General features: G+C 40.1%; 1 protein-coding gene across 1 annotated transcript in view; it reads right to left on the minus strand.

Annotated features, from left to right (window-relative positions):
- Positions 1–13,193, minus strand: part of LOC138958869 (uncharacterized) — a 291,914-nt gene that overhangs the window by 68,459 nt on the left and 210,262 nt on the right. The window lies entirely within an intron of this gene.

Here is a 13,193-nt window from a genome sequence, read left to right on the forward strand (position 1 = left end):
TGAAAACACATCGATTTATTGCACAGAATTGATGGATAGCTTTTACCTTTGTACAGCTGATTGGAAATCCTAGTCATTGCATGTGGTTTTGTCTGTATCATAGATGTACAAAACATGGCGTGTAATGTTGGGTGGTGGTAGGCCCTACGTATTTATTTCAAATTCTTTCCCATGCAAAAGCCATTATGTTTTATATTTTTGTAGCAAGTTCACATGGCTAGGTGTTTTTTGTTCCTGCTTGCTTTTCTTCCACACATTTTTGTATTGTCATTTTCTCTGTTTTTGTTAATTAGCATGAACAGGAATCTTGGTTGTGATTTAGCATCTATGTTATTGTATTCTGCAATGTTGCTTTACATGAACTTACAGCTTGCAGAGTTAATAAGTTCCACCACGCAAAAAGAATTAACCCATCCAGTTAAAGATTTGGCATAGGATCCATCTTGCACAGTATCAAATGTAGTGTATTGAAACTGGGTTAATTGGTTTAAAATGAAAGCTGCATAAGTGTGATGTTTTGTATTGTTTGTGTTAATTATGAAAAGCAATGGACCAAATGGAATGAGTACCAGAGCATCCATATTTTTTTTTACTTGCTTGCGAAAGGACCAACTTGCAAAGAAGCATAAACTAGCAGAATTCCTCACATTTTTAATGTAGAATGGAATGGACCAAGTTCAAATGACTCCTTCAGTTAAACACTGGATCAAACATGTCAAAAGTAAAGAGAGAAGCTAACCTCAGAACACAAAATAAAATCAATTTGAAATGTTCTGTTGTCCAAGCAAGGCCCAAAAGAAAAGTGTCCAACTAGGATCCATCAAATAGGAATGGTAGGTGTGTGCTTCGGTGTCAGTGAAATCAAAATTGGGCAATTTCGGGTTTAACCATACTGAGTGTATTGACATTTAAAGGCACAGTAAGCCTCCCGTAAAACATCACAGATACGGTCAGGCTTGTACACACAGTACAAACACCCTTTCATTTAAACATTCACCGATTGAGAACATCCTAGGTGCCCTCCGTAAAGAGCGAACAATTTTCAAAGAATTTATTTTTGCGTGGTTTATCTTACCCCTGAGCCATCGTGAACACGTGTGATCCAGTTTCCCTTTTTCACAATGTAGTCGTCAGTTAGTCATTTGAATGCGACTCGATGTGAGCTTATCTACAATAGCACGTTTTTATGCACGAAACAAACGGCTGTGGTTCGCAAGAACTATAGCGATGGCTTTTGACTGTTGAGAGGAACGGCAATATGCATAAACCGTGGTCTGCTACGACCCTTGTGTGACCCTGCTTCCGGGCTTTTCTTTTTTCAAACTTTCACAACTTCGAATTGTACTGATCTTGTCTAAATGAAAAAAGAATTCTTTTATGATTAAAGAATGTTTGTGTAAAAAGCTGTCAATTTATTATTTAGATTTTAAAAGTTAGGTCTTGCGCAAAAACGCACCACGGTCCAAAAACATTCTGATAATCATCGATCCACGGCTATTACTAGTTTACATCGATAGAATAAGACCCGAAGGGAAGTAACTCATTTTTGACCTGAGTTCAGAATGGGTCCAAAAAGTGTTCGAGACAATCTGCAAAATTAATTCTTTAAAGATTGCTCGCTCTTTACGTAGGGCACCTACGATGTTCCCGTTTGGTGAGCGTTCAAATGGAAGGGTGTTTGTACTGTGTGTAAAAGCCTGACAGTATCTGTGATGGGTTATGGGAGGCTTACTGTCCGGGCGTGATTTCCGGTATTGAATATTCATAACAGCCGTCCAGCACCAAAACGAGGCGCCATTGTTGTAGAGGACCAAGTCCACGAAAATAGATTCTTTGACAATTTCTCACGCTCGACAGAAGCAGCCAGGATGTTCCCGTTCGGTGAGCGTTCAAATGGAAGTATGCTTGTACTGTATGTAGATGCTCGGGGAGCTCTGTGATGGTTTACGGGAGGCTTACTGTGCCTTTAAGTGAAGCAAGGCTTTATTATTTAGAATGAGGTAATGGTATTTGAAAGGACAAATTGAAGAATATTCGAATGTCCAAATAGAAAGAGATTTGAAAGGAAGAAAGGAATGGTAACCATAGTGTCCTTCATTTTTATAGGAGAATCACAGTGGTTGTGCTTATAGCCGTGTCCTTCTTCTTCTGCGTTCGTGGGCTGAAACACCCATGTACACTCGTGTTTTTGCACGAGTGGATTTTTATGTGTATGACCGTTTTTACCCCGCCATTTAGGCAGTCATACGCCGCTTTCGGAGGAAGCATGCTGGGTATTTTTGTGTTTCTATAACCCACCGAACTCTGACATGGATTACAGGATCTTTTCCGTGCGCACTTGGTCTTGTGCTTGCGTGTACACACGAAGGGGGATAAGGCACTAGCAGGTCTGCACATAAGTTGACCTGGGAGATTGGAAAAGCCCACCAGGCATGGCCGGGATTCGAACCAGCGACTTTCCGCTTTGGAGGCCGGCGTCTTACCACCAAACCATTGCGCCCGTCAGCCGTGTCCTTAATGTTGTATCAGTGTTCAACGGACAGGGATATTTGATACCAGAGTGTAATTTTTTTATTTTTTTATGAAGAGTATAACAGACCAATTGACAGATTACATGTATTTTTAGTTTTTTGTGTGAAACAGAGCATAAAGGGCCCAAACATGAGCACTCTAGTGTCTTGGATCCTGTTTTATCTTCAGGTACATTTTAACAAAACTGAAGCAGGGAGAAATAGAACATGTGGTATTTTTACAAGTCAGATTCACAGAAAATTTTCTCTGAAAACCTCACAATTTCCAGCCGAACGATGGAAGTGAAACAAGCATGTTTACTGGCTATTTCTATACCTTCCTTGAATTACATTTTAAACATAATGCTTACTTCTATAAATAATTACCAAGACACAAATGCTTTACATTTACAACTATGATATTCAGTTTTTCACTGTCAGGCAAGAATGGTATATTTAGATTTTAACTGTCATTCATATAAGCATTATATATTTTTCAAGTTTGTTTTGAAAGAAACGATGCAAACAATGTGAAGGTGCACACCAGTTTCTGATTCTGTGTGTATTTGATTGTGAATCCTAACCTTCTAGGCTGATTAAGTCGACGAATGTGACCTGAGCTAGTTAGCACAAATGACAAGCATGTCATACACATCTTTTTGTGCTTTTTAGATTCAAATGGTGAAGGAGGAGAGTGTTTTATGCATGCAAAAAAGTACCAATAAATATATGTGTATTTAGACGCCCCTCGGTGAAGGAAATGATAGCATGCTTGTGATCTACCCAAGATATTACTGCAGTCAAGATTGTGCTTGAGAACACAGCATTGTGGTCAATTTGTTGCAAATTATACATACAAAAGCTTATCAAGATATTTGATGTACATTGTTGTAATAAAGTCTTGTGTCTGCTATTGTGAAGACAATCCATCGCGAATAGTTAGTATTCATTCTTGTCATCTTGTTACCCACTTCCCATGGCATTTAACTTCTTTTCATGCTGGTCTGTTTTGAGTTTTATGTTGTGTTATTTGTTTATTTATTCATTTATTTATTCTTTTTTTTTCATTTCTGAGAGTGCTTTGCAAATTGAATAAGTCTGTACGCTGATGAGAATTTGTATTGTCCATTTCTGCAGCTTAAGAAGCAGGCTTTAAAACTGGTAAATGGTGAAATTAAGGATAAGAGTGAGATCTTTTGTGTCATGAATACTAAGGTACATATCCCTACCTTAGACCCAACTGAAGTTTTTTCAGTTCAAAGAAACTTGATAGCAATCCAAGGTCACATATTTGGTACACATTCAAATCTACAAACTTGTTGCAGATGGATTTTTTTCCACGGAGAGCTGTGTTTTTGAGAAAGATGGAGAAAAACTCCAGGTTCAGAACATAAAAATATTTGTTGAGACAAAATTTTGATATTTCTGTATTCATCATTTTGCAGCAATATAAATGTGTGTGCATTTGGAGTCTGAGACATTAATTCAGCACTTTTTAAGACATATCTGTTTGTGGTGTTTTTATTGCGTTACTGTTTCTAAGTAGGAATAATTCATAGAAGAAATAAACATGTACTGCTTTTAATAGTATACATTTTGAGTGAACAGAGCATTGCACATTTTCCCCCTTTGTGCTGTATTCTTGCGGAGGAATTTGTTTTTATGCCAGGTTGTCTTTGTTTGATTTTTAGAATAATTGTTTCTGACAGTCAAATGTTTTCTTTGGAATGTAAAGCCAGTTAGTCTTGTCACTGCTAACATTGGCAACTGTGATATTTGTGAGTCTGTTTATGAGCCATTTTCTCAGTTAATTGCTGCTCCACATGGGTGGCTGTTCTTGTTTTTTTACCCTGTTTTCGCATCCTTCCATTCTCTGTTTCCAAACAGCTGAAAGGCATCGGGGCAATGTTTAATTTAACAGACATTTTTGTGTGTGCGTTTATGGTACAGTTGCTTTAGTGCTGTAATGGTTGTGTTTTTTATCGTTTGTATTTTTTGTAATTTATGAAGTCACAATTCAGTGCATTGATGTTTGCAGTTTTTTGTCTGTCTCCATGAGAGACTGGTTCTGTACAAATGTTTTTATTCATGGAGAATTCAAGACAGAATTATTTTGTAATTTATTTCATTTACTTTTGCAATTTCTGACATCAACTGTCTCATCAATGAAAGGTATGCCATATAGCTTGTGGCATAAGGTGATATTGCGGAGGGCATATTGTGACTGAAAACAATGGTTTTTAGATTAAAACTAATAAACTTGAAGTTTCTACTTAGTTTGTAAAACTGGAAGAAATAGGGGTTAAAAATCTGTGCTTATCAGTCACTCTACTCTACACTTGAATATTCATTTCCAAGATCCACCACAAGAGCTTGTATCAAAGTGCTGGTCGATCAAAGTATCCTACTCCTTATTATTTCTGTAGTATTAACCCCTTCACTGCCAACCCCGTATTTAATACGTGGTCATTTTCGGTTGGGATTTGTGTCAACAACATTTCAGGACATTTCTGAAAACTAAATGGGAGGTAACCACTGTCCAAGTACTTGTAGGGGTTCTAAACACAGTTCCTTCCCATAGACCGTTTGGATAAGTTACTACTACGTGTTGAAAACTGTATTAGACATGTAGAACCGATCTATAGCATTCACAATGGCGGCCGAAAGTCGGACATCAACTCGTAGACCTGTTTTCAAGCGATACAGTGTTCTGGAAGCTCTACAAGAAGTGATTTATGGATTACCACACAGAAGAACACTTTTATGGGCTGTAATGTGAGTACCTGATGTTTGACACCAGTTTTAGCAGTGTTTTGTGTGGTTTTACGTGCTGCAATGTGTGTGTGTGTAAGTCCGGAAACTGTAATTTTTGACAAAAATGGTCATTATATCAATTTTTACTATAACAATCACAAACAAAGTCCAATGATCATGTCATCCTATAATAGCCAAGGGTATAAGCAAAACACATACCAAAGATCTAAGAGATATCTCAATAAATGATCGAGCAGTGAACAGATTAGTGAACCTACCGAAGAAAGCGAAATTTTGCCCTGGCACACAGCAATACCAAAATGCTGTTATACTGTGGCAGTGAAGGGGTTAATACTTTGAATTACTACATTTTCGAGTTTTGCAGTAAATCATAGTAGTTCTACTACAGTAAGGCTAAATGAGTAGGATACTTCGATTGGCCGGTGCTTTGATACAAGCTCCACTTGAGTATATAAGGCATGAATTTTTACCCCTTAAATTTGAAGGTTATTTGTCACATCATCGTTGTCGTGGAATTTTGGCGTAACTCTATTCTTGGCGATTCTTATGTTTTTGTGGTTTAGACTAAGTAAATCATTCTCCACAAGAAATATTCTCTTAAATATGACTGACAATATATGATTTAACATTCTTTTATCATTCTATGTATACCAGGAACGATATAAACACGATTTCATAATAAAAATAATCAGTTTTTTCCTTTACCTGAAAGGTTGTTTAAAACGAGTTATGCCAACATTCCAGGGCGACATCGAAATGCCACATGTATCAAGACTTTGCGCGCATTAAGCTTTTGCAAAAGGAAATTTATTACGTTTTGAGAAAAGCAAAGACTGCTTTAAGTCGATGTTATTACAGCTAGTGAATTTGTTTTACGAGTTTCTACCTGTTTTACATTTTTACCAAGTCAGAGGAAACTGTGTTGTACATGTAGCGTCACTGAAAGCACATAACCACGCCTCCTTCTACCAAACCCACTCCGAAAGAGGGAGGGTGGTAGCTCCATAAGAATGGAGACTTTTGAAAGAGAAATTGTATATGTATATATATGTGTACATTTGTAATGATATTGTTGAATAACAATGTGTTGTCTGCCTCAGGAGCTCTTTTGTATAACGATTTGTACCCTGCCTTGTTTTTAGTGCATGACAAGAATGGATATAGATAATTATGTATACTTTTGTGTTAATTGTTTTATCAGCATGTTCTTGTGGCTTCTGATTTTTGGGGCATGTACAGAGTTTAGAGTATTTACCAGCCTTATGCGTAGCCAGTCCATCCAGATGAATAGAATATTTTTGTAGCTCTCGTTGTAGAATTTTTTTGTGGTGCTGCATTTGTTAGTGTCCCTAATGCCATCTAACAGGCTTGTCATAGAGAATCAGAATGTTGCATCATTCAATGTCCCTATGCCATTAACAGGTTTGTCATAGAGACTCAGAATGTTGCATCATTCAATGTCCCTATGCCATTAACAGGTTTGTCATAGAGACTCAGAATGTTGCATCCTTTGTTTTGTGGATGAAAAGTGTATTATTAGCATTGCATTTGTTTATTGCTCTTACCTATGTGAGAGAGAAAAGGAAGGTGTTTGGGTGGTTTGGTATCTTTATAGGCATGTCTGTGTGTGTGAGGTTAAAATTGTGTTTGTTTGTTTTAAATTGATGAGTATACAAGGTCACAACACAACAGCTGTGTTCATTTTGTAATTTCAGATGCAGTGGAACCCACCTTTTTAGAACTCCCAAAATCTTTGAAAATCAAGTTTGAAAAGGGAGAGATCTTGGAATAGGAGTAAATTTACAAAGGTTATGAACAGAAAAGCTATATAAAAAAAAAAGAAGCTTGGTCTGAAAAAGGGGGAAGTCTGAAATCGTGGGATCTTAAAAGGGGTGTTGGACTGTAAATGTTCTTTGCAGTTGCTTTTTGTTGCACATTGTGGCCTTGTTGTGGAGAGTACTTGTACTTACTTACAGATAATTGTTTATTATCTGACTTCACAAGCTATGATGATACATGACCTCTAACCTATTCAAACCTTGGCATAGGGATTCTTTTGTTGTCAATGTCAATGCCGATGTCAATAAGAAGCGACCAGTAGATTTTGAAAAGTTCCCCCCCAAAAATGTGTGGTGTTTTTGTGGAACTTTATCCTTCACCAATTTGGGATAATAGGTGCCTGTCGTGATTTAGAAAAAGCTGTATAGTCGTACTAGGTATGTGTGTATTCAAGCTTCATGACGGTAACATAGGTGACAGTAATGTAGATGACGGGTGCTTGCATTTCACCTCACGACAGAGCCAGGAGTCACCTGACGGCCCTGCAAATATTTTTTTCATAGTATGGTCCTGTGGGCGAAAACCATATCACAAGTTGGAACATTAATTGTTTCTTTTATGCCAGAAAGAGCGGGTAGTTAATTAAGTCTATTTTTTCTCTTAGTTGACTCAGACGCACCTCGGCAGTAAACAAAGCCCTGTACATAAACTAAAATCTTTTGAAGGTTGTTTTGGGGTTATTTGTATGTTAAAAGGACCCAAAGATGGTATCAAATTATATTCCCGAAGAAGTTACTGTTTTTGCTCCTATTTCCCCAGACATTTACTTTTAGCCATGGTGTCGATGCCCAAGGACTTCCTCCTGCACAAAAATGCCTGCAGCAACAGCACTGATGGTCGTGTCATTTAAAATGATAGTGCATGTGTTCAGAAAGAGCTTGTCTATATTTTAAAAATACATTTATATTCTTAAAAAGTACCCCCCGACAGTTAAGTAGATGACGTTTTTGGTAGTGTTTATTGCTCTCAGCACTAGGAGTTACAAGTAATTGACATGTATTGATGTGCCGAAGTTAGCTCACGACTGACCATAACAGAGGTGAGAAAAGTTGAACTTTTACATCTTTTTTTGTATTAGCTGCAGGCCCCCCCCGGACAACGGAAAAACGAAATGGTCGCTTCTTAATGACTTTGAGCGTATTTCCTGTCAACCTAGTTGTTGTTAGTTTTAGGCATAACATTGCTGGCTTTGTTCTAATGATTGCATGTTGGTAAACTAACAAATCTAACATCTTGATTCTTACCATGCTCCATGTAGCTAGATTGTTTAATTGCCAGTGTCTTATATGTAAAAAGAAGTACCGGTATGTGGTTTCTTGAGTTGAGAAGGAACACAATCCATCAGGAGTCACAAAATGTTGCCAAATTTGCTGTTGTTAGTACAGCTGGAACCCCCCGCGGGTTAGGGGGAGTCCCATATTGGTTGGGACGAGAAAGAATTTACCCGATGCTACCCAGCATGTCGTAAGAGGCGACTAACGGTTCTGTTTCTCCTTTTACCCTTGTTAAGTGTTTCTTGTATAGAATATAGTCAATGTTTGTAAAGATTTTAGTCAAGCAGTATGTAAGAAATGTTAAGTCCTTTGTACTGGAAACTTGCATTCTCCCAGTAAGGTCATATATTGTACTACGTTGCAAGCCCCTGGAGCAATTTTTTGATTAGTACTTTTGTGAACAAGAAACAATTAACAAGTGGCTCTATCCCATCTCCCCCCTTTCCCCTATCCCATCTCCCCCCTTTCCCCGTCGCGATATAACCTTGAATGGTTGAAAACGACGTTAAACACCAAATAAAGAAAGAAAGTACAGCTGGTCCTAACAAAATTGGGCTGAGAAGTTTTGTACTTGCAGAAATCATTTAGAAAGGTTTCAGGAAAAGGGAAAAGGGCTTAAGGAACAAATTGTATTCAGTTGTAATATCAGCTATTGTACCAACTCTTCGTGCTTTAAGAGTGTTTTTTTGGGTATACCCACAGAAAGTTGCTTACGCTAGATTCACAGTAGCAAAATGGTCTTTGGTGCACATTTTATTTTTAATCACCAACTGTCAGAACATTTCTTCATGTTCAGGCAAAGGAGTAATTATTAAGTACTCACAAGAAATGCTTCCTGCAGTTTCAGAAGAGAGTATACGTGTATTTCCATTTTCAACCTGGCTGCATTGTGCAGGAAACGGTAGGATTTGCGGTTTGATGTTTGCTAGTATGTAGTTCTTTTTTGTGTAGATTGATGCTGTGAAAGGTTTTTTTCCTGCTAGGGCTGAAATGGAAGTGGGAAAAAGGGATGTTTGTTATTTATAATTAAAATTATAGTTCCTAATTAGATTCTTTTCCTGTCTGAAATTTTTGCAGTGGTAGATAATTTTCAAATTGTTATGTGACATTTAACAAGGGGTAACACTTGTATGTGGTTGTCTAAGAATAGTCTGTTGATTGTTTTTGTCTTTTTCAGGGTTAGCCCTGTGAAGGTGTACAAAGTTAAGAGTTGTTGTCAACTAGGCATCACCACTCTTGTAAAAATAAATTCCCATGACCAAAAAGAAGGCTTTGTGTGACAGTCATGATTGTGTGTGTGTGTGTGTGTGTGCGAATGTGTGAATGTGTGTGTGTGTGTGTGTGCGCGCGCACGCTCATATATGGGCATTGCGGTTTAAAAAAATAAATAAGGGGGAAAAGAACCACGAATTCCGTGTCGGTCGGGTTTTGTCGCTTGCAAGGGAGGGAATTTCGTGATCTAGTTTCAGGCTGGTTAAAAAAACCTGTATTGCCTCCCTTGGCACGAATGCCTGTTTGCTTGTCGGAACTCAGGTATTTTGAACGAGTAATATGCATATTTTGTTTAAACAAATGATATCAAATCGCTGTATCGCTAATAAGAGCGAAGAAATCATTTAGAACTGTGACACACAAAAAGAGAGGATCCAAAGTTGCTTGTTTCATCTACAGCGGTCGAACCTGTCTAAAACGACCACCACAAGGGACTGACCACAAGTGCCGGGTCGCAATAGACAGGTGTCTGCTATGGAAAGGTGACTTTTATGGTTGAAAACGACGTTAAACACCAAATAAATAAAGAAAAAAATGTTTTTCTTTCATGCAACGTGTAGCGGGCTGGGATAATCTGCAGTGCGTTGTCGGTCCTGCTGAAATTACATAATTATGTGAGCGGAGCCCCTTACGTGAGACAGAAGTCATTGCGCATGCCGTCTTCATCTGCTGGGTGTTTTTGTTTTGGGCTGCCTTGTGTTTTTATGTACCTTTTTGTCATTCGTTCTCATTTCTTCTCTCGTGTTATCCCTATACAGATTTACCAAAATTTAATTAAAATTTTAAAGTAGACTAAATCCGTTAATGACAATGACATTCGAAAGACAAACTCTCTCTCTCTCTCTTTCTCTCTCTCTCTCTCTCTCTCTCTCTCTCTCTCTCTCTCTCTCTCTCTCTTCCCTTCCCTTCATTGTTCACAACAAATGCTGGAAGCAACGACATCCGGCTTCAGCAAAACGGTAGGTCCTATCCAATGAAACGCACGTCTTGTGTCAGCAAAAACTGAATCACGTGCCCTGGCGAGGTTAGCCAAGACTGTGACTGTCGCAGCTGGCAACACGTAAAGCGAGAAAGAGCGAGAGAAAAGATCGATCGATTGTTGCTCTAATCGCTTCACTCCTCCCTTTCTCAGACTTCTCAGTCAGTGTCTTAGTCTGTCTGAGTCTGTCTGTCTGTCTGTCTCTGTCCCTTTGTCTTTCTGTCTGTCTGTCTGTTTGTCTGTCTCTGTCCCTCTTTCTTGTCTGTCTCTGGGTCTCCTTCTCTCGGTGACCCTCTCAGCTCTCTGTCTGTCCCACTCCCACTTTCTCTCTTACCACCTCTCTCTGTCTCTATCTCACTCATCTCTTCCCCCCCCCCTCTCTCTCTCTCTCTCTCTCTCTCTCTCTGGTCTCTCCGTCAGTCTCGCTCACTCATCCCCTCTTTCTGTTTCTGTTCCTGTCTTTGTCTGTGTGTCTGATTCTCTGGCATAACATCGCAGCAGTCCTGTTTGTTCTCCCATCCAGTCTGCCATCTCTCTGTAGTAGTGGGCTCCTCTCTGTCACCTACATTAGTCGTTATTTGTCGACACCCACCCGTACTGACTACACAATCTTTGAGAAAATCAGGTATTAAATGGGAGGAAGGCTTAAAATGGAGTTAAATTTACAAACAAATTTAAGATTTGGAGAAATCATTGCACTGGGCCAGACCCTCTCACTCTGCCTGGGCAGTCCGTATAGCCAGTAGTGTCACGAGGAACCGTTCCAACTGGAGACTTCAAGGCTGCAGTGGATGACCAGGGGTGGTGTGCATGAGAAGTGCCCAACTAGGTGGGACCAAAGCGCTCGCTCGGATTGGTTGAAATTGCAAGCAAATCTCAGTTTCAACCTATCCGACCCAGCGCTTGGTTCCCACCAAGTTGGGCTTCATTTTTGTGCACATAGCCCCAGGACTTCTGAGTGTCACGTCAGGTCCACCTCACTGGATGGAAGCAAGCATCCGGCAACCCAGACGGGACTGTCGCGGGACCAGGGGCCACTTTCATAAGTCAGAAACATAGGACTCTGGGGACTTTGACGCTCATCGGCGTCATGATGTTATATTGGTTCTTCTTCTGGAGGACATTCTTGTTCTTGGCCTCATATTATCGCTAATCTTCGACGAAGCGCAGCTGGTGTCAGTCTTTCCAGAGAGGTGGGGATGTGGAAGGGGTGGGGTGTTGAGAAAGAGGCGGAGGATGAGGAGAGAGAGAGAGAGAGAGAGAGAGAGAGAGAGAGAGAGAGAGAGAGAGAGAGAGAGAGAGAGAGAGCGAGAGAGAGAATTGAATTGAACTTTATTTAACAAGGATTAAGAGAGAGAGAGAGGAAGAGAGAGTGAGAGAGAGAGGAAAAGAGAGAGAGAGAGAGAGAGGGAGAGAGAGAGAGAGAGGAAGAGAGAGAGAGAGAGTGAGAGAGAGAGTGAGAGAGAGAGAGAGAGAGAGAGAGAGAGAGAGAGAGAGAGAGAGAGAGAGGGAGAGAGGAGTCTAACAATTATTTTTGTCCTCTGAGCCCCGTAGACTTTTGTCGGTCCGCTAGTCAGTCCGTCTGCCTCTTCGTAAGTTGTTTAATGATTTCCTGTTGCATACACAGCATTTGTTAAAGGACTGTACTCTTGCAAAATTTCATAGTTTCTTGAAAAACTCTTCTCATTATCACTTCGTGCTATATTCCCTGTCTCTTTTCACAAACTCATGGCTAATTTACGACTGATCTGATAGTGCAGGAAGTATAAAACAATTTTTCTTCTCGCAACGTTTGTATCATGACAGTTCCACCTGAGCCCCCCTACCACTGAGCCTCCCCCCCCCCCCCATCCCCCCTCCATTTCTCGTGCACTCCATCTCTCTCTCTCGTGTCAAACATTTGAAGCTTATCATCGTACAGCAAAATTATTCGGAAATGTAATACTGGAACCGTAGTTAGGAACGTTCTTTTTACTTTCATCGCAAACAATTAACTTTCTGTTTCTTTCTCTCTTTATCTTCCCCCTTCCCCCCCCCCCCCTCTCTCTCTCTCTCTCTCTCTCTCTCTCTCACTCCGTTCGTATCTTTGCTCTGCATGCCCAGCATCGCCCCCCCCCCCCTTCCCCTGGCCTCCAGGCTTCTCTGTTACAGTGGAACCCCCCCATTTAAGACCTTCAAAAATCTGAGAAAATTGTGTCTTAAAAAGGAGGGAGTCTTCAAATGGGGGTAAATTTACAGAGGTTATGAACTGAAAGTCTGAGAGTACAGGGTCTTAAATGGGAGGAAATCTTAATTTGCGGAGGGGGGGGGGGGGTCGTAAAAGGGGGGTTCCACTGTACTGTCATCTCTCCGCCGGGCTCCCATCCAAGGTTTCTTTCACCTCTCTACTACAAGCGATCGATGGCTGATTTCCGCTGGTCGGAGCTGTCACGGCCACAGCTGGCATGAAATCCATGCAACCCTCAGGCCCCGGCCACCTCCTCGGGTCTTGGAGGCTGTCATTTCTACAAGATTCCACGTCGTTTTCATCTTATCCACCCTCCC

The sequence above is a fragment of the Littorina saxatilis genome, linkage group LG2, assembly GCF_037325665.1.
Source record: "Littorina saxatilis isolate snail1 linkage group LG2, US_GU_Lsax_2.0, whole genome shotgun sequence".
Classification (NCBI taxonomy): domain Eukaryota; kingdom Metazoa; phylum Mollusca; class Gastropoda; order Littorinimorpha; family Littorinidae; genus Littorina; species Littorina saxatilis.